Raw genomic sequence first — 20,406 nt, 5'->3', positions numbered from 1 at the left:
ATTTTATCGACCTCAGATGGATGAAAGGCTGAGTGGACCCGCCGGGATTTGAACCTGTGACCATGAGGTCGAACACAGGCCCCTGCAGCAGACGCATTAGTCCACTGAGCCACCAGACCCGGCAACAGCAGCACAGCATCAAAAGACATTCTCTGCCACATGGCCTTGCTGGTCACTGTCTGACCAATGTTGACAAAGACTGTGGCATGGACTCTGAGGATTTCTAATGGCAAGGACACCAACTCCCCTAGTGAACTTTGGATTCCACACACCCGGAAAGCCCCTCATGTCAAACCCCCCCCCCCACTAAAATAAAAAGTCACACCATGAAGAGAAGATGCCTGCTGGTTGCATTATTACCTTACATGTGTCTTGTAAAGTCTAAACATGCCTGAGTTCTCTTTTGACTTCAACCATCCACACCCTGGGGCCTGAGTCTGGCACAGGACACACGGGTCACAGTGTATTAGGCAAGACAGACATGGAGCACCATACACACCCGTGATGGGCCCAACCAGCTGAGGGGGTGGCCGCACAACCGTGCCGACAGACATATTGAGTACAGCAACAGTCATGCGCAGAGGTCAGGAATCATGTGGAGTGTCCGGGGGGGCACCCAGGTATGTGTGGACAGGTGGCAGAACCATGTCCTGCAAGCTTGAGTCAGGTGGATGCAGAAAATGGTGGCCTGGCCAACGTTGGATGCATGGGGATGGAACATGTCACAATACCCTCACAGTCATGGACATCATGCACAATACACAGTTTAATCCCACACAAACAGCTTGCATCTTGCTACTCTACACATAGACACATAGCCACTATCATGGAAAACCATGCCAGACATGCCGGATGCACCGTGGCAACACACCAGCATTGACTGAGAAGAGGCACCTTGGAGGCATAGGGACACCTTTATTAGTCATGTATTCGGGATTGCAGAGGCAACTCGAAGTACACATGAACAGTTCATGTGGAGTAACATGTGGGTCGAACACTGGCACCCCCCTTCTGCAGCACAAATGCGTGATAGCCATGGAACTGGCACACAAGTGTCGGCTAACAGCTAAACACCCCCAGCTGCTCACGGAGAGCCTGCCATACACCATTGATCCGCTGATGTGGAAGTCCCACAGCATGTCAAGCCAATGCAAACCATATGTGTCCGAGGGCAGTGTTACACACATTGATGCCATCATCACATTCCACAATCCCATCACTGATGACTGTCAACAAGTCTGACCATCTATTCAGGTGTACCCAGCTGCATGTCATGTGTACCATGGTGATGCGACATGTCTGCAGAGGAACCAAACATCGACAGGGGCAGTGTGCATACATCGTAAACAACTGCCACACCCAATACACCCCTGATGCATCCCTTACCCTAAGGAGACTTCCAAACGTGTCCGTGCGTGTAACGCTGAGTCAGCACACGATGACGTGTCCATGAGGAATAGCAGTGCCACAACAATGCAACCAACAGACGGCATGCGCAAGTACCTGGGGAAGATAGACACACAAGAAGTCAGCCACAAAAAGCACAGCCACTTGCATCTGCATGTACTCGACACATGTATGGATGACAACATGCTAGGTCACAATTATGACTGGGGCAATACAACCATCACTGGCACCATCACTCCAGTGACACACCCACACACACCTCTGACTCATGTGCCATACATGCAGGTGGAGACACACATGGCAACACATGCCACACGGGGACCAATGCGTGCACACTCAGACACTGGTACTCACCACTAAGCAAAGAAGTCGCGTATGAGCCGAGTCCGGATGTCCTCTTGCGGCTCCACATCCTCCACATCACTAGCCCCATTGCCAAGCCCTTCGTCCTCCACGGGTGGATGGTCCTGGTCATCTTGATCCAGGATGAGTGGCACAGCTTTCTCAACTGCCATGTTGTGCAGCATGCAGCAGACCATGAAGATTTTGCAGACTTTCGCCGGGGCATATGGGAGGGCGCCGCCGGTCTTGTGGAGGCATCTGAATCGGCTCTTCAGGAGGCCAAACGTCCTCTCTATCATTCGCCTTGTCCGGCCATGGGCGGTGTTGTAGCGGAGCTGGGCCGGCGTGATGGAGTTGCGGAGAGGTGTGATCAGCCATGGCATGTTGGGATAGCCAGCGTCGCCTACATGGAAAGCACATGGACATAAGCAGGACAGGAGAAGCGGTCGTGCTGGAAGTCTACGCAAAATACAGGACAGACAGACTGTACCCACCAACAACACATGCTCGTTCGTTGCGCAGCTGCGTCATCATTTCAGGCACCCTGCTACGCCTCATGATGTAGGCATCGTGTGCTGATCCTGGAAAACGAGCACAGACATGTGAAATCACCATGTTGGACAGACACACCACAAGGGCATTGATGGAGTGGTGGTGCTTGCGATTCCGGTACGCTACCTCCTGTGGTGGTACCAAAGTCACATGTGTCCTATCTATGGACCCAATGACATGGGGCATCCCTCCCAGGGCATAGAATCCACGCTTGACCCCAGTCAACATTTCAGGGGTAGGAAAATGGATGAAGTCATCCAGGTGAATCAACATGGCCTCTAAGAAATCATGCAGCACACAGCAGAACATGCTCTGGGACATGCCACCAACATGAGCTATGGTATTTTGAAAGGTACCCGTGGCTAGAAAATGTAGGGCTGCCATTACCTTCAGCTTGGGTGTCAGTGCCGTAGGATACCTGTGCAGCGGTTGCAGGTGTGGTGCCAGTCTCGCCGTCAAATCCAGAATCAACCGTTGGGGGAAGCGGTAGCACTGGATACAGTCATTCTCCCGCATGGCAGCCAAGTCCGGAATTGGTCGGGGAAGAGGCGGCGCTCTGCAGTAATTTGGAAGTGACAAGGAAGAGTGAGTGCACCACAATAACAATTAATTTGTACTGAGCACATGTTAATCTGTCTATACACATATGCTACATACGGAGTCAGGTATGTGCCACATGCCCTGGACACGTATGGCTGCCAGGTGACACTCCTACCAAGACCCAGCTACACACGGAGATTGTGAACCTCCACATGCCATGGCATGGGATTAGCTGTTTCCCAGTGCAAGTGAACAGCCAGACGCAACACAGGAGTGACATACATCCACACATCAGCAGAAGTAGGATGTCGATTGCAGAGACTGGTAGCGGAACACTAGAGCCACAGGTCACATGACATTACACTAGGACAGCCCACACACCTTGCCATGAAGGTGTACATGTCATTACTCACCACACATTCATAGAGAGGATGCAGACATGTCCTTGTTACGCTACTCCGTGTCCCATGCATACATACGCACCTCACATCCGATACCACATGTGGCATGGTGTGCGGAACAGTGTGCAATGTCAATCTACACACAGACACATGTTGGTTGCTGCAACAGCTGCAGCTTTTGAGGGAGCTCCAACATGAACCTAATGGGAACCCCCCACACATACATGACATATTCACATCACGCACCGTGGGTAGTGACATGTCAGGTGTGGTAACCCCTGTACCGGGCCTCAGGGGACACTTCCGTGTGTTGGTGTCCGTGCCATGCCAGTGACGCTCATCCCAAGTGTGCAGTACGACATGCACACATGTCAAAGGAGTCAAGGGCATGCCTGGCACACATTGCACCGTCACACATTACATGTGTACACATCTCATCATACATCTGGTGCCTTCTCGACTCAGGAGTAATGTGCCACATCACAGCCTTTCACACCTGTGCCCCACACATGTAGTACTGCCCAGACAATGCCTTGATGTCCATCCATGGACAAGGGTGTCAGCCCTATTCCTTCCTGTGTGCTGCCTGTCACCACTGTGATGTGTGAAATCCACCGTACTGCTGCTAAGAGGGCCTGTGTACACTCCCATATCACCTTGGGAGTGCTGCCGTATGTGTACCCATAGTGATGGTGAGCGTACAGGCATGTGTACGGTCAGTAAGTACGCATTCGCAAGAACACCCATAGTGGTACGGCCCGTACACGCGTGCGTACATTCACTATCACTATGGGTATCCTCGCGTATGCGTACTCGCAGTGGTACGGCCCGTACACACGCCTGTACGCTCACTATCACTACGAGTACGCATACGCGAGGACACCCATGGTGATAGTGAACGTACAGGCGTGTGTACGTGCCGTACCACTATGGGTGTTCTCGCGTATGCGTACTCATAGTGATAGTGAGCGTACAGGCGTGTGTACGGGCCGTACCACTACGAGTACGCATACGCGAGGACACCCATGGTGATAGTGAACGTACAGGCGTGTGTACGTGACGTACCACTATGGGTGTTCTCGCGTATGCGTACTCATAGTGATAGTGAGCGTACCGGCGTGTTTACGGGCTGTACCACTACGAGTACGCATACGCGAGGACACCCATGGTGACAGTGAACGTACAGGCGTGTGTACGTGCCGTACCACTATGGGTGTTCTCGCGTATGTGTACTCATAGTGATAGTGAGCGTACAGGCGTGTGTACGGGCCGTACCACTACGAGTACGCATACGCGAGGACACCCATGGTGATAGTGAACGTACAGGCGTGTGTACGTGCCGTACCACTATGGGTGTTCTTGCGTATGCGTACTCACACGCCTGTACGGGCCGTTGCTATGCATTTGGGGTGCCCTAGGGCCCCGGAACGCACCGTACCTGTGTGTGAAGCTCAAAATTACATAGGGGACACATGAGGGACAAGTATTAAGGCCTACATGCATGCTGGTTGTCATGGAGACCAAGTTTTAAGTTTGAATTTGTTCTGGAAGGTGCACAGCAGAAGTCAGTTGGAATGAATCTACTTTGTTGCAATGTGTTTGTGGGGTTGACATCATGCTGAAGAAAACAACACAATAAGAACCCACTGACTGTGCTAGGTTTGAAGGGATTGGAGGAAACATAGGATGCAAATGTGAGTGACCAATCACTCTGTACTCCTGTGCATGAAACAGGCCAGCAAGGCAGATATAAGGCAGCCAGGTCCCATGAGGGAGCACTTGCCTGCACATCTCTGTATTCCACGGCCCAGCTGCTGCTACTGATTCCCTGGAACCATGTCAAGGTCTGTGGAGAGGTCACAGCCCTTCACCCTGGAGGAGAACATGGCTCTGCTGGATGTGATCCTCCCACAGTACCCCATGCTGTATGGGCGATCAGGGTATCAGGTGAGTGCAGAGTCCACAAGCACAGACTGTGTCCCTTTTTTGTGACTGTGACTTCTGCCATTGTGTCCAGGTGTGACACACATGCTATGTACTGTAGGGGGGGTCCCAGGGGGGAAAATGCCTGATGTCTCCCAGCCAGTGCCCAGAGTCAGGAGGGGTGGGTGCAGAGTCCTCCCAGCAGTGCCCAGAGTCAGGAGGGGTGGGTGCAGAGTCCTCCCAGCAGTGCCCAGAGTCAGGAGGGGTGGGTGCAGAGTCCTCCCAGCAGTGCCCAGACACAGGAGGGGTGGGTGCAGAGTCCTCCCAGCAGTGCCCAGAGTCAGGAGGGGTGGGTGCAGAGTCCTCCCAGCAGTGCCCAGACACAGGAGGGGTGTGTGTCTATCACTCCCAGCAGTGCCCAGACGCAGGAGGGGTGGGTGCAGAGTCCTCCCAGCAGTGCCCAGACACAGGAGGGGTGGGTGCAGAGTCCTCCCAGCAGTGCCCAGACACAGGAGGGGTGGGTGCCTAGCACTCCCAGCAGTGCCCAGACATAAGAGGGGTGTGTGCAGAGTCCTCCCAGCAGTGCCCAGACACAGGAGGGGTGGGTGCCTATAACTCCCAGCAGTGCCCAGACACAGGAGGGGTGGGTGCAGAGTCCTCCCAGCAGTGCCCAGACACAGGAGGGGTGGGTGCAGAGTCCTCCCAGCAGTGCCCAGACAGAGGAGGGGTGGGTGCAGAGTCCTCCCAGCAGTGCCCAGACGCAGGAGGGGTGGGTGTGATGCACAGTGTGAGCCTTGATAATTGATTGTGTCTTTGCCCTCATTCCACCTGTGTACTTTCACTGACACGTACTGCTTTTGCCCTTCCCCAGAGGAGTATGTCCCTATGGCAAAGGTGCAATGCGTTGGCTGCATGACATGCCTTGTTGTAACCAGCTAATTTGTTCTCATATGTGTCTCTGTGACATGTTGCAGGTGTATTGATGTAGTGTCACTTGTTCATCCTCACAGGTAGGCGCCTCTGCCAAGGAGCAGATATGGCTGACCGCCGTCAGCGCCGTGAGGAGTGCGGATGGTCGGAAGCGACGCCTGTCCCAGGTGAGGAAACGCTGGCAGGATATCCGGTGCTGGACGCGGAGGATCGCACGGGTCCTGCTGGGGGACTCACCTGAGAGCCATAAGATCCGCGGGCGCCGCCGACTGAGCCACATCCACAAGCGTGTGCTGCCGGTGGTCTTTCCAGACTTGGAGAGGCGCATACAGGAGATGCAGCAGCAGGAAGGGGGTAGGTACATGTGTGCTTGTTGTGTTTCACCAGCATTTGTAAGTGCACAGTTGCATGGATACACTGCCAGGGTTTAAAGGTGCTGTGCAGATCCAGTTACCCACTGTATAGCTGTGCTCTCCTGCCTCCCTTCCCCTCCTTGCAATGTGTTACCTGGTCTGTGTGTAGTCACTCCTTCACAAGGTTATCTAGGCTGGCACTTTCTCCACGTGAACTATGCCTGTAGCATCATGTGTGGGGGTGGTGTGTAACAGGTTTTGGGACCTTGCCTGTGCCCTGTCCAGTTCTGGTCTTGTGGGTTCCATGTCAGTTGGCACTAATGCTGAGTCCAGACATGGGAGTTAGTCTCTCAATTGTGAGGCCTTACAGCACGCATGTCCTATGTGGTGGCCTGTGACATGATGTGCATGAGTGTGCGGTACGCATAGTGCGGGGATGGTAGCGTGTGTTGCAGTCATTCCCATTCAGGACCATGGGGTTGTGTGGCCACTACTGTCCCCTGGGGCATATTTTCCTAGGTATCATGTGTGTAATCCGAATATGTCGACAATCTCTGTGTCTACAGCATAGGTTGTGCTCTGTGCCATTGTCCCCTGGCCAAATGTATATTGACGTGAAATGTAGTACAAGTGTCCACTGTACAGCCTGACCTGCTTTTCCTTGTTCATACTCACGGTGGACATTGCCTGTGTGTCTTGTTACAATCATCTGATGATGCCCATTTGTACATGATTATTTGGACAGGCGCACCTTGGGTATTTTGTGTGCAATCTTGAATTGTTGCATCCCATGTGTATTTCACCCTGACTAAGAGATGTAAGTGCTTCCTGTGTCTCCAAATAATTGTCTCATGTAGGGGGTGGGTGGTGCGGGCATGGTCTTCATGTCACAACCTGATATCTCCTTGCTAGGACTGGCCAGTGTGTGATGTTTGTCTGGACATGCACTCAAGGTGCAGTGAGCCAGTCATTGTGGGCATGTTTTCAGTATAACCTATGCTGCATGTGCCTCTTGTTCCTGGATATGGTCCCTGCTCATCCCTATTTCCTGCCACGCTGTGTGGTGCAGATGCAGTGCTGGATTGTCCCCAGGGCCTTGCTCCTCATTCAAAATTCCATTCCATCTCATTTGCTATTGTGTCATGCTCTCCATAGGTTTTCAGTGGCATGGTGGGTCAAACAACTGTGTCTTGCATGCCCTACATTTGTACCTTGTTTTGTAGATGTAACTCTTCTTTTGTTTCAGGCTATGCACTGTAACCTATGTAGATTGGACTCATGTGACATATGTATACAGGTGTATGATTAATTTCTGTCTCTTCACCCTGCCCACAGCATCGTCGGGGGACACGGAGGGAGACATGGGCATAGACGGAGCAGAGGGACCGAGCACCAGTGCCAGCGGTGACATCGGGGCTGGCACATCAAGTGGGACTGAGGCGGAGGAGAGTGAAGCCGGGACCTGTCGACTGGCACAACTGAGTATGAAGCTGACGGGTCCGAGGATGATCTCTCCGAGTGGGCGGAGGCTGCACCAGCAGCTGACTGCGGCACTACATCTCGCCCCGCCCCCTCCATTGCCATCAGCCGCCTCCCACTTGCTCGTGTCCCTTCCCAACGTGCCCGGTCACCACATGTCTCCTTCCTGCCAGGCACCGCACCCCCTGCCCCTGCCTCCACTGCTGCCGCCAATGCCGAGTCTGTGGACATCCAGCGGCAGGTGCAGATTGGTCAGGCTGCGATCCTTAATGTCCTCCATGGCCACAGCCAGGTCCTCAACAACATGGAGGCATACTTGGAGGGCATTCATTCATCGCAGGCTGACCAACGCAGCTTGCTGAGGTCGATAGACTCGACACTGACTGCAGCAGTGGGTCTCCTGCAGCGCTACGTCCCACCCCCTACCCCTGCCCCATCCACACTTCCCACTCCCATGCCTGTCCCACGTACACCCAGACGTCAGCATGCACCCACCACAACATACACAGGCACCACACCAGCAGGGAAGGTCCACCGCACACCTCCTGACACGCACACACGGGGTGAAGTAGGCACACCCACTGGGTCGGGGGGCAAACGTGTGACACGCAGCCAGAGTGGGAGTCCGCATTCCACCCAATCCACTCCCTCCAAATCCCCTCCCCTCAGCTCTCCTGGCCACATCTCCCCCAAAGACTCCTTCATGGCCGCTCTGTCCCTGAGCCCCACAGTGACACCACCACGCAAGCGGTCAAGGAAGTCCCCGGTCAGGGTGGTTGATTCCCCCCCCTGTTCACACCCTCCCCCAGTGGCGCTGCGACCCATCCCTCTGACCCCCCCCCCCTCCTTGGGGCCTGTGGTTCCTTCGGGTGCAGGGGATTCCCTGGATGACCTTGCTAAGGTGTGCAGCGAGATCCTGGCCTCCGCCTTTGGCCCTGCCCCACCCCCTGTGGTGGAGTCCTCCATCCCTGCACCCACGACGCCTACCCTTCAACCTCCTGTCCCTGCGGTGCCTGGTTCTTCCCCCCCACATGATGCCCTCACCCCTGTGGAAGACGACGGAATGTAACTGTGCAGGCAAGCTAGGGGACACGCATCCCACTGTGTCCCCCATCCAGCTGTGACTTCTGGACTGCCCTATGGGCTTTGTAAATATTGAACTTCCTACAAACAAGATTTTTTGGTTCATGCTGAATAAAGCAATTTATTTCTTTCCCCTTGGAACACTACTGCTTTGCTGGTATTGCTGTTGGTGGGGCTGCTACATGGTTTTGGGTGGTGTTCATGTGTTGGGTGTGTGGGAAATGTAGTAGTGTGCTGGTCATAGGGGGGACCCTGGGATCTGTGTGCCATCACACGGTGTTAGCTAGGTTTCTGTGTTCATGTAAGCAGTTGCTGCATGGTGAAATTGTCCAAAGGTGTATTCCTTCCTCTGTGTACCCTGCCATCTTCCCTGCAGGGTGTTCCCAATATTTAGCGCTGAGCTGTGTGTACATTAGCTGGGTGTGTGACGGACTCCTTCAACTTTGCACATGCATGCTGAGCGATGTCTCCACCTGCATCATTCGTGGCATCCTTGGTAGTCATTGTACTTGTGTATGTGGACTATTGACATGACTTCATGTGGACATGTTTTCTTTTCTGCACTATGCATGCGTATACTCCCAGCCTCGCACACATGTGTTACATGTACTGCAGGGTCTTTGTGCACCTGACTGAAATTTGTGGGCATGGTATCTGTGGCTACTCCACCCTTTGCGTTCCATGGGCACTGCTGGGAGTGATAGGCACCCACCCCTCCTGCGTCTGGGCACTGCTGGGAGGACTCTGCACCCACCCCTCCTATGTCTGGGCACTGCTGGGAGGACTCTGCACCCACCCCTCCTGACTCTGGGCACTGCTGGGAGGACTCTGCACACACCCCTCCTGTGTCTGGGCACTGCTGGGAGGACTCTGCACACACCCCTCCTCTGTCTGGGCACTGCTGGGAGGACTCTGCACCCACCCCTCCTGACTCTGGGCACTGCTGGGAGGACTCTGCACCCACCCCTCCTGACTCTGGGCACTGCTGGGAGGACTCTGCACACACCCCTCCTCTGTCTGGGCACTGCTGGGAGGACTCTGCACCCACCCCTCCTGACTCTGGGCACTGCTGGGAGGACTCTGCACACACCCCTCCTGTGTCTGGGCACTGCTGGGAGGACTCTGCACACACCCCTCCTGTGTCTGGGCACTGCTGGGAGGACTCTGCACACACCCCTCCTGTGTCTGGGCACTGCTGGGAGTGATAGGCACCCACCCCTCCTGTGTCTGGGCACTGCTGGGAGGACTCTGCACCCACCCCTCCTGTGTCTGGGCACTGCTGGGAGTGATAGGCACCCACACCTCCTGCGTCTGGGCACTGCTGGGAGTGATAGGCACCCACCCCTCCTGTGTCTGGGCACTGCTGGGAGGACTCTGCACCCACCCCTCCTGACTCTGGGCACTGCTGGGAGGACTCTGCACACACCCCTCCTGTGTCTGGGCACTGCTGGGAGGACTCTGCACACACCCCTCCTATGTCTGGGCACTGCTGGGAGGACTCTGCACACACCCCTCCTCTGTCTGGGCACTGCTGGGAGTGATAGGCACCCACACCTCCTGACTCTGGGCACTGCTGGGAGGACTCTGCACACACCCCTCCTGTGTCTGGGCACTGCTGGGAGGACTCTGCACCCACCCCTCCTGACTCTGGGTACTGCTGGGAGGACTCTGCACCCACCCCTCCTGACTCTGGGCACTGCTGGGAGGACTCTGCACCCACCCCTCCTGACTCTGGGCACTGCTGGGAGGACTCTGCACCCAACCCTCCTCTGTCTGGGCACTGCTGGGAGTGATAGGCACACACACCTCCTGCGTCTGGGCACTGCTGGGAGTGATGGGCACCCACCCCTCCTGTGTCTGGGCACTGCTGGGAGGACTCTGCACAGACCCCTCCTCTGTCTGGGCACTGCTGGGAGGACTCTGCACACACCCTCCTGTGTCTGGGCACTGCTGGGAGGACTCTGCACACACCCCTCCTCTGTCTGGGCACTGCTGGGAGGACTCTGCACCCACCCCTCCTCTGTCTGGGCACTACTGGGAGGACTCTGCACACACCCCTCCTCTGTCTGGGCACTGCTGGGAGGACTCTGCACCCACCCCTCCTGTGTCTGGGCACTGCTGGGAGTGATAGGCACCCACACCTCCTGCGTCTGGGCACTGCTGGGAGTGATAGGCACCCACCCCTCCTGTGTCTGGGCACTGCTGGGAGGACTCTGCACCCACCCCTCCTGACTCTGGGCACTGCTGGGAGGACTCTGCACACACCCCTCCTGTGTCTGGGCACTGCTGGGAGGACTCTGCACACACCCCTCCTGTGTCTGGGCACTGCTGGGAGGACTCTGCACACACCCCTCCTCTGCCTGGGCACTGCTGGGAGTGATAGGCACCCACACCTCCTGACTCTGGGCACTGCTGGGAGGACTCTGCACACACCCCTCCTGTGTCTGGGCACTGCTGGGAGGACTCTGCAACCACCCCTCCTGACTCTGGGCACTGCTGGGAGGAATCTGCACCCACCCCTCCTGACTCTGGGCACTGCTGGGAGGACTCTGCACCCACCCCTCCTGTGTCTGGGCACTGCTGGGAGGACTCTGCACCCACCCCTCCTGACTCTGGGCACTGCTGGGGGGACTCTGCACCCACCCCTCCTGTGTCTGGGCACTGCTGGGAGGACTCTGCACCCACCCCTCCTGACTCTGGGCACTGCTGGGAGGACTCTGCACCCACCCCTCCTGTGTCTGGGCACTGCTGGGAGGACTCTGCACCCACCCCTCCTGACTCTGGGCACTGCTGGGAGGACTCTGCACCCACCCCTCCTGTGTCTGGGCACTGCTGGGAGGACTCTGCACCCACCCCTCCTCTGTCTGGGCACTGCTGGGAGTGATAGGCACCCACACCTCCTGCGTCTGGGAATTGCTGGGAGTGATAGGCACCCACCCCTCCTGTGTCTGGGCACTGCTGGGAGGACTCTGCACACACCCCTCCTGTGTCTGGGCACTGCTGGGAGGACTCTGCACCCACCCCTCCTGCGTCTGGGCACTGCTGGGAGGACTCTGCACCCACCCCTCCTGTGTCTGGGCACTGCTGGGAGTGATAGGCACATACCCCTCCTATTTAACAATATGTACGCTTAGAACATACACGTGTGTGGGTTCGCTCCATGGGGGTACGGTTCGTACTTACACTGTTGGGGTGGTGGTACGGTACGTACATACACTGTTGGGGTTGGGGTACGCTCCATGCATACGAGGTGGGGGTACGGGTCGTACTTACACTGTTGGGGTGGGGGGTACGCTCCATGCATATGCGGGTGAGAGTACGGGTTGTACTTACACTGTTGGGGTGGGACATATACGTACGCGGGTGAGGGTACGGGTCGTACTTACACTGTTGGGGTGGGACGTATACGTACAACCTTTTTGTGTGACAGTGAAGGAAAAAATCCATACTTCTATACGCTACCAAAATGCATAAAAATAAACTCCCCCCCCCCTGGTAGACCAATTGTTTCGGGCATTGGCTCTTTGCTGGAACCTTTATCACGTTTCTGTGATGTCTTCCTAAAACCCATTGTTCAGGATACCACCACATATCTTCAAGATACTAAAAGCCTGCTTCAACTTCTGGAAGATATCAGAGTCAATGATACCACGATATTGGTGAGCTTTGACATCGAAAGCTTATATACAAGCATTCCCCAGGATGATACCCTTGAAGTTCTTAGGAGCACCCTTGATGCCAAGGACTGGACATATGGAACACCCAAGAATTTTGTTTTAGAATGTGCCAGATAGGCCTTAAAGAAAAAAAAAATTGAATTTGAAGGTACCCTCTATCTTCAAACGGGGGGTACTTCTATGGGAAGTACATTTGCGCCGAGCGTGGCAGGTCTCTATGTGTTTAACTTTGAGAAGAAATTCATACTCACCGAACAGAATCCTTTTTTCAGATACATTACCTTCTGGAGACGCTATATAGATGATGTCCTTGCGATCTGGCAAGGACCAGAAAACATCCTATCTGAATTCTGACAGTGGATCAATACCTGTGATCAGAATTTGCGATTTACTCACACCAAAGATAAAAACACCATGTTTTTTTGGGATATTGTAATTACAAAGGAAAATAACCGTCTTGAAACTATAACTCATTACAAACCTACAGCGAAGAACAACCTACTGAGGTTTGAAAGTTTCCATCCTAGACCTCTGAGGGAAAATCTTCCATATGGTCAATATTTAAGATTACGACGTAATTGCAGCAAAATCCAAGATTACAAAAAACAAAAAAAAAGCCCTGGATCTCACCACTAAACTTTCATCAAAAGGCTATCCTGAAAGAATTTTCAATAAGTGCCAAAAACGGGCACGTAACCAACCAAGAACGGCAGTACTGGAAAATAGACTCGCAAAAGAAGTTACTTCACCATTGACTTGTGTGACTACATACAACACGGTATCCAACCTAGTTACCAAGTCTATCAACAAACATTGGACAATTCTCAACACCGGTAATTTCAAATGGGAGAAACCATTGTTCTCTTATAAAAAATCCAGAAGCCTAAAAGACACTCTAGTGAACACACGTCCCAAAATATCAGTTCAATCACAACAAACTACTGTCCTCAATGCATGGGGTCTCCCGAACATCACTGGACACTACAAATGCGGCAACTGCAGTGTCTGCCACCTTACAGACAACACAAAAACGTTGGAACTAGAAACTGGTAAGGTGTGGACCTTGAGAACACATACTAACTGCAACAGTACTAATGTAGTTTACAGAATCATCTGCCCCTGCAAACTTCAATATGTGGGCATGACAATTAAACAACAAATCTGCGAGCACCGCAGCACTATCAGGTGCAAAAAATCAATGACAAAGCTCACAGAACATTTCCTAGCCAATGGCCATTAACCAATGATCTAAAATGGAATATCATTGAGCAAATCAAGACAGGAGAGAAAATGCAAGAACGATTGTTTGAAAAGGAACAACGCTGGGTGTATAGACTCTCCACTCATAAAAATGGTCTGAACGATAACATCCCATGGAACTCTGTCCTTCCCAAATAGACGTGCACCAATCTGATTCATTGCTGATTTTAATATTGGTTGTGTTTTTCTCCCGCTATCATGGCATGTGAATGCCCGCTATCATTGCATGAGAATGACTGGTCTGGTTGCCTTTTTGCTTTGGCTGTTTTTGACCTTTGGTCTTTGCCCCATTGGAGACCCAATGGCCAGGATAAGGGCAAAAAAAGTAACCTATGTTGTAGATCCTTAGTTCCCCTTTTTGAACTCGTGGGTACTTCAACTTTATTTACTGATTACTGGGACTTCATGCCTTTTTAGTATAGTTTATGGTCCGCTGTTTACCATACGCGTGCAATTGTTTTATCCCATTCACGCTACTGTGGGATGGGCACTTTGCCTTTTTTTCATGATAATCTCAGCGTGGGATGGGCGTTTCGCCATTTGCTTGACTATCTGCAGCGTCCCCAGACACCAATCACGCTCTCCCTTAATGTGTGAGAAGCTTTTTCCTGGATGAGCATCCGCTATTAGTTCCCCTCCGGGAGCACATGCATCCCGATTGGTTCTTGATCTCCTATTGCCAACTACCAGGAAGTATTTGATTCCCACACCGGCACTCACTACATCTCGATCACTTTCGAGACGCGGTTGCGGGGTACGGTTGTAGGCAGAATAGCTGATCCAAGCTTCCACTAAGTAAGTAAACGCCGCTGTTATGTGGGTGGGCACCACGGAGCGTTTCCTTTTTCGCCGCTTTATCAATTTACATACCATATATCATCTATTTGCAGATTGTGGAGAAACTTGACTACGTAACCTCGGCATCCTCGAGGCACCCTCTCCCCGTATCGATAGTAAGGCTGGCTCCTTACGTTTTTTTTCCCATTTCACTTTAATTTTCGTCCACGCACGAATGATTTGAGAGTGCTCTTTTGTTGTTTATTTCATTTAGTTGCAGTTAAAGAGACACACGTCGGTATGAATTAGGTACTGGCACTGTGTGCTTCCTTTGTGGGATGAATGGCACTCGTGCTAGTCACATGACCACTCACCCCAGTACCTTCCTTGTGAGTGCACTATATCACCTGTCTGTTTCTTTGTGGATAGATGGAGTGATAACGGGTGAATGGAAGCCCGTTTTTGATGTTTGCGTGTTGTATTGCACAACAGAGCACGGTTATACCAATCCACTGAAGTTGGCTATAGAGAATGACTGTTGAGTTAGTCACTCACAACTACGTCATAGTATTATTGATTGACGACTGAGAGGAGCCTGAATCTACAGTTGCTTACATAACATATTAAGTTGTGTATATATTGTTCCTTTCTTTTTTCTTCCACAGGTACATTCCCACTGTAAATACTGGAGGGGATTTTTTAATCTAACCAAGGGTAGGGTACACCTTAGCATGTGTAGACCGCCCTGGTTAGCACCATCGGTCCTGAAGAAAACCTGGAGATTTTTCCCTTAAGGTTGAAACATGTAGACCTACTTCACTTTCTTTTCACTTCACATTTTTTTCGATACCTCAGGTCAATTTAACCTCATATGGTATCCCCAATCCATTTTAACATTGTTCAATTGCTCCATGATTAAAAAAAATTTTTGATAGAGAGTTAAATTTGACCAATTTTTAATCCACCTTAATCACTTCACACCAAACAAAAAAATACCAGCTCCACTGTAGTCAGGTGTCGTAGCACACCCGGATGGCACTCGGCTATCCGGGTGGGACCCCGATGATGAAGCATGTCACCAACTAGGTTCTCTCTTTATCCTTGAGGTATTGAATTACCTTTGAGGGTGTACTCCTTCCACTGTTTGTTAAAATTTGTTCTAGGGGACTAGGAGTACCCCTAACATAGAAACCCTTTCTCTCCCATTGTTTTTCCAACCTATTCTAGGAACCTATAACGTTTGCTAAAAAATGTGTACTTTGCCATTCCTTGATGTGCTTCTCTCTTTGGTGACTGCCAGGGAGATCATGTCCTAATTTGTTTGTGATCATAGCTTTTAATAATTACATTATACCAACTCATCCCACATGCAGAGTACTGAAGTTTTCTTCAACAGTGTTTATAAGAAATTTGTTGATATGGAGGTGTAGTGCTCCATCTTGTCAATTGTTGCAGGGCATATGCGAGTATATTGCACTTTCAGTGTGAAGTACAGCTGGTATGGGTGCATCTTTAAGATCAATGCAAGTCTCTGTAACAGCTGCACAGAGTATTGGAGGAACGATATTCAAACTAAATAGATCTTTGAATTACTTTGAGAATCCTGCCAGTAGTTCTAAAAGAAAGAAATACTCAGTTTACAATCTATACTCTCAATGCATAAGCCCTAATAAAGTTTTAAAACGATATGAAATATTAATCAGTGCTCACAGTAGACATTGCTGCACGATAAAACTTAAGGAATGCCAAGTCCCTGAACTGTCCCAAAGTTGAAGAAGCTCTTACTGATGATGCGGTTTATTTTTGCCTTACATCTCACATTTTATTTTGTTTATGGTCTTTTGTAGCTGGATTGTATCTTCTGGTTTGTGCCCACTCTGTTTTGTGGCCACCTCCACCTATAATTTGGTAGTAACGCTCCAGTTTGTGGCAAAATGTTCTGCATGTATGCTCTGTTTTGCCCTAACATTCAGGGCCTAATTATGAGTTTGATGATCCATGGACAACCAAACTCATGGTGGCGCGGCTGCGGCGGTCTGGCCACCACCACGCCAGTGGTCCAACTGCTCTTTTACAACTTAGGTGGTCAGACTGCCATTGGACCTCCGCAACAACCAGGAAACCGTATTCGCTGGCGGTTACGTGGCTGTCAGGTGCTCACAATATGCTGATGGTGCCTTTCTGGCACTACCATGCATATTACGACTTTCATGACTGCCAGTGGTCTGTCTCATAGAGGTTCTTACTCCATGAAACTGCTGGCGGTCATTAAACAAAGGAGGCCCTGCCCCTGAATGTTGGTACATACAAGGAGGCACATGCTGTGCCCCCCTGTGTGCATGCAGTCCCAGTTCCTGCTTGGCATTGACTTCACGGTCCCACACCACCAAACTCGTAACCGGGCCCTCAGTGTCTTCTTTGGAAAGTACATCCTACAGGAGTCTGAAAACCCACAGACCTCCAGCTGATACCAACTTGCCTGATGATGACTCTGGAGCTGGGACTGGTATACTGTTTTCTCACTGGGTCATTAATCCTGAAACGATTTTACTGAGAGTTTGGTGTTAAATTGGGTTACTGGCCAACCCAATCCAGAACTACATAGTGGTTTGTACCTTCCATTCCCTTCCCATTCGGACATCGTGGTGTTGAACCTCCTATTATATGGCATTAACATACTCTCAACACACTCAATCAGAACCTATTGCCTCGCTACCTCCAGCAGACGTGTCAGAATATTACCCCTTCCCTAACTCTACAAACCCCATCTAACCTCTCCCTATAATAATAGGCCTCAAACCAGAAGCTTATCCCCAAAACACCATGGCAGAATCTTTTCTTCTCCTTAACGCCAAGGCACTACCGCTGCAAAGAAACAGGAATGGTACAGAGAGTGGCTGGGTAAAGTCAACCCAGCATTTTGGGAAAGAAGTTCATGAAAAATCTAGGAACTTAGGAGGAGTATCTGATAGACAATACACTAAGGTTAAACATATAGAGTGCATAGAGGATAATTCAGCCAATGCCAGCAGAATATTGCTGATATGAAATTGAGTACAATCTAATGTTCAACACCTCAATTCCCACATCTACTGATGGAGCAAGGATTCATGAAAGAAACTTGCTTGGATGCAATCCTCTCAAATAACATGTAATAATGTAACCAACAAGTTTTGTAAATACTAGGATTGCATTACTTACAAATATTGTATCTAGGGGAAGCTTTTCTATGTGCATTACTAACAAGTAACCCAAGTGTCCTAAAATGGCCGCCAAAACGCGGGAATTCTATTGCGCATGTGTCTACTGCATCTACGTAGTATGACTCTCTATCGCTTTAGTGGGAAACTTTGCAGCTGTGCAATGGCACTAAATACGGCCTCTTGAAACTCACATGCATATGCTACAGCTTCAACTAAAGCTCGGAAGTTCTATTAAACGCTAATGCAAAAGATTTAAATAAGTAAATGGGGATAGAGTAGAAATAAGTGGTATACAGTGAAATCTCTTGTTTACTTGTTCTAACGTGTCTTTTTCTGACTTTATTATTAGTTCACATTTGGGCCTTGGAGGGTGACTGAAATCCCTACCCACATGATGTTCACGCAGGCGCACAAGAACCTGCTGAAACCCTGTGACAGCACCACTTGAAACCCAGCAAAGGCCACATTGAACTTGGACACCTGGGAAAATGAACTTGTGGACCTGAGAGCATGAAGCAAAATAAAATTGTTGCAAATTTGTATTGAGCATAATGTGAAATGCGGGTGGGAATAAAACTATGGGAAAGTAAATTAAGGGGCGGGCACATAGAACAATGGCCCAAAGAGAAATTATTACTTTTAATATGGTGTGATGAACTCACCTCCTCGCCCTGACCAATCAGAATAGGGGAAAACACAAATATTGACACTTTTGGGGGTGGTACATGAATAAAGAATAGGATAATTGAGGTAAGTTAGCTAGAGAACTTGTCCGACTTGTCAGATCTGTCATTTCTGACTCGTCACTGACCCAACGCGTATGCTGCTCCAGATTCTGTCTGAGACGCTGTCTCAGACTCTGCTGCTGCCAGAAACTCTGCTCGAGAGTTTGAGATACTGATCGATAATCAAATCATTTAGAAGGGATTGCGGAAGAGGGACATTCGAGGAGAGTATTACCAGAGAAGGGTGCAACACTGGCATTGCACATTAGAAGAGGTCACCTTCCCAAATCTGAATCTGCCTGATTTTCTGCTTGAATCCTGTCCTGGAGATTCTATCTGGCCAATCTTTAAGGAGTTGGGTTCATCTTTGACCATAGGTAAATATAATTCCGTGAAATTTGTCTTTTATACCTGCTCTCCCTCTTTCCCACCCTTTTCCATGTACCGTCTTCATTGATCATTTTTGTAACTTTGCTATATTTGACTTTTACTTTACCTCTTGAGTGAAGGTGGTTACTGTAATTGATTCTTGACTCACAAATTATTGATTTAGATAAAGGTTTTCAAAAACTTCTTGAGTCTGTGGTTATTCAAAGTAAAGGTTAGTGTCATTCTACCTTAAACTAACTCAGCAACCTGATTCATTGAGGAGAGTAAATTACTATTATAATAATCAAGTTGGTAAGACTTGGTAAAGGGTAATATCAAAATTGAGGTAATACACAAAATTGATGCCAGCGGGGTTTTACTAGCTTATTGAGTGAATGTGTTTGGGCCCAGGTGAGTATTAGGTATGTGTGTCTGACCAGAGCTGGTAACCATGCTCCATCAGTTTGTCTTGGTAGCAGAGGCATGGTTAGGTTTTAGTTAGTTAGGCAGTGAATATTGCGGATTGAAATTATTGATATGCCTTAACACCTGTTGTTGTTTCGTCGTTATTCATGTTGTCTGAAATTCCCGAGAATATTGAATAGCGGTTGGAAAAATGGAAGCCATACTGCAGTGAGGTTACTTGTCAGGATTCGGAAAGGTGCTGAAAGTTAGGTAAGACCAGAAGCACTGATTTAGGGATTATTTTCTGTATGTAAGTGAGAATAATTGGTAGCAAAGGAGTTCGATGGTGAAACTTTGGTCTTATATCACCTAGAAAGGGTAATACTAAAGGAGTAGCAGGTTCTATGAAGCTTAAGTGAAGAATAAGCGGAAAGGTTTTACTCGTAGTGTGTGAAGAGTACGCGGAAAGATTTACTCGCAGTAAAAGAAATTGACTATTCTTTGAAATTTTGAGAATCTGACAAAGTAGCAAATGTTTTATGTTGTTAATTAATGGAAAATACATGTAAATTAGTGAGAAAATAAAGTTTTGCATTACCTTGTAAAGGAGGGGTCAGTTGCGGATGCTGCACTGACATCTCAAAGAGCCGCGATGCGATTGGTAAGGACAGAGGGCGCGTGACTAACGAGAACATTTGTAAAGGAGGGGTCAGAGGAAAAGAGTGATACTGACGTCACTTAAAACCGCGCCAGTATTGGCTAAACGCACAGAGTAAAACGAATTCTGATTGGTTACAAAACTAAAAGACCCACTAGTATTGGAGAAAAGGTTTGAATAACTGTAAACATAGAAATCTCAAGAATAATAATAGATAACGGATTGTGTATGTACGATCCAACATTAACAGGGAGTCGCCCAGACAGAAATTATTTAGGGTTTGCTTACCAGCAGTACCTGAGAGGAAGATCACACAAAATGT

At 50.2% G+C, this 20,406-nt stretch overlaps 1 long non-coding RNA gene across 1 annotated transcript in view; it reads left to right on the top strand.

Annotated features, from left to right (window-relative positions):
* LOC146796325 (uncharacterized) overlaps positions 1-19,224 on the top strand; it is a 213,774-nt gene extending 194,550 nt beyond the window's left edge. The window contains exon 4 of the long non-coding RNA XR_014969604.1: positions 18,277-19,224. This is a non-coding gene — a long non-coding RNA (uncharacterized LOC146796325). The remainder of the gene's footprint in view (positions 1-18,276) is intronic.
* Positions 19,225-20,406: the final 1,182 nt, after the last annotated feature.

This window comes from Triturus cristatus, chromosome 10 (assembly GCF_964204655.1).
Source record: "Triturus cristatus chromosome 10, aTriCri1.1, whole genome shotgun sequence".
In the NCBI taxonomy this organism is placed as follows: Eukaryota; Metazoa; Chordata; class Amphibia; order Caudata; family Salamandridae; genus Triturus; species Triturus cristatus.
Note: the sequence above shows the minus strand (reverse complement) of the source record. Positions and strands in the feature narration are given on the sequence as shown.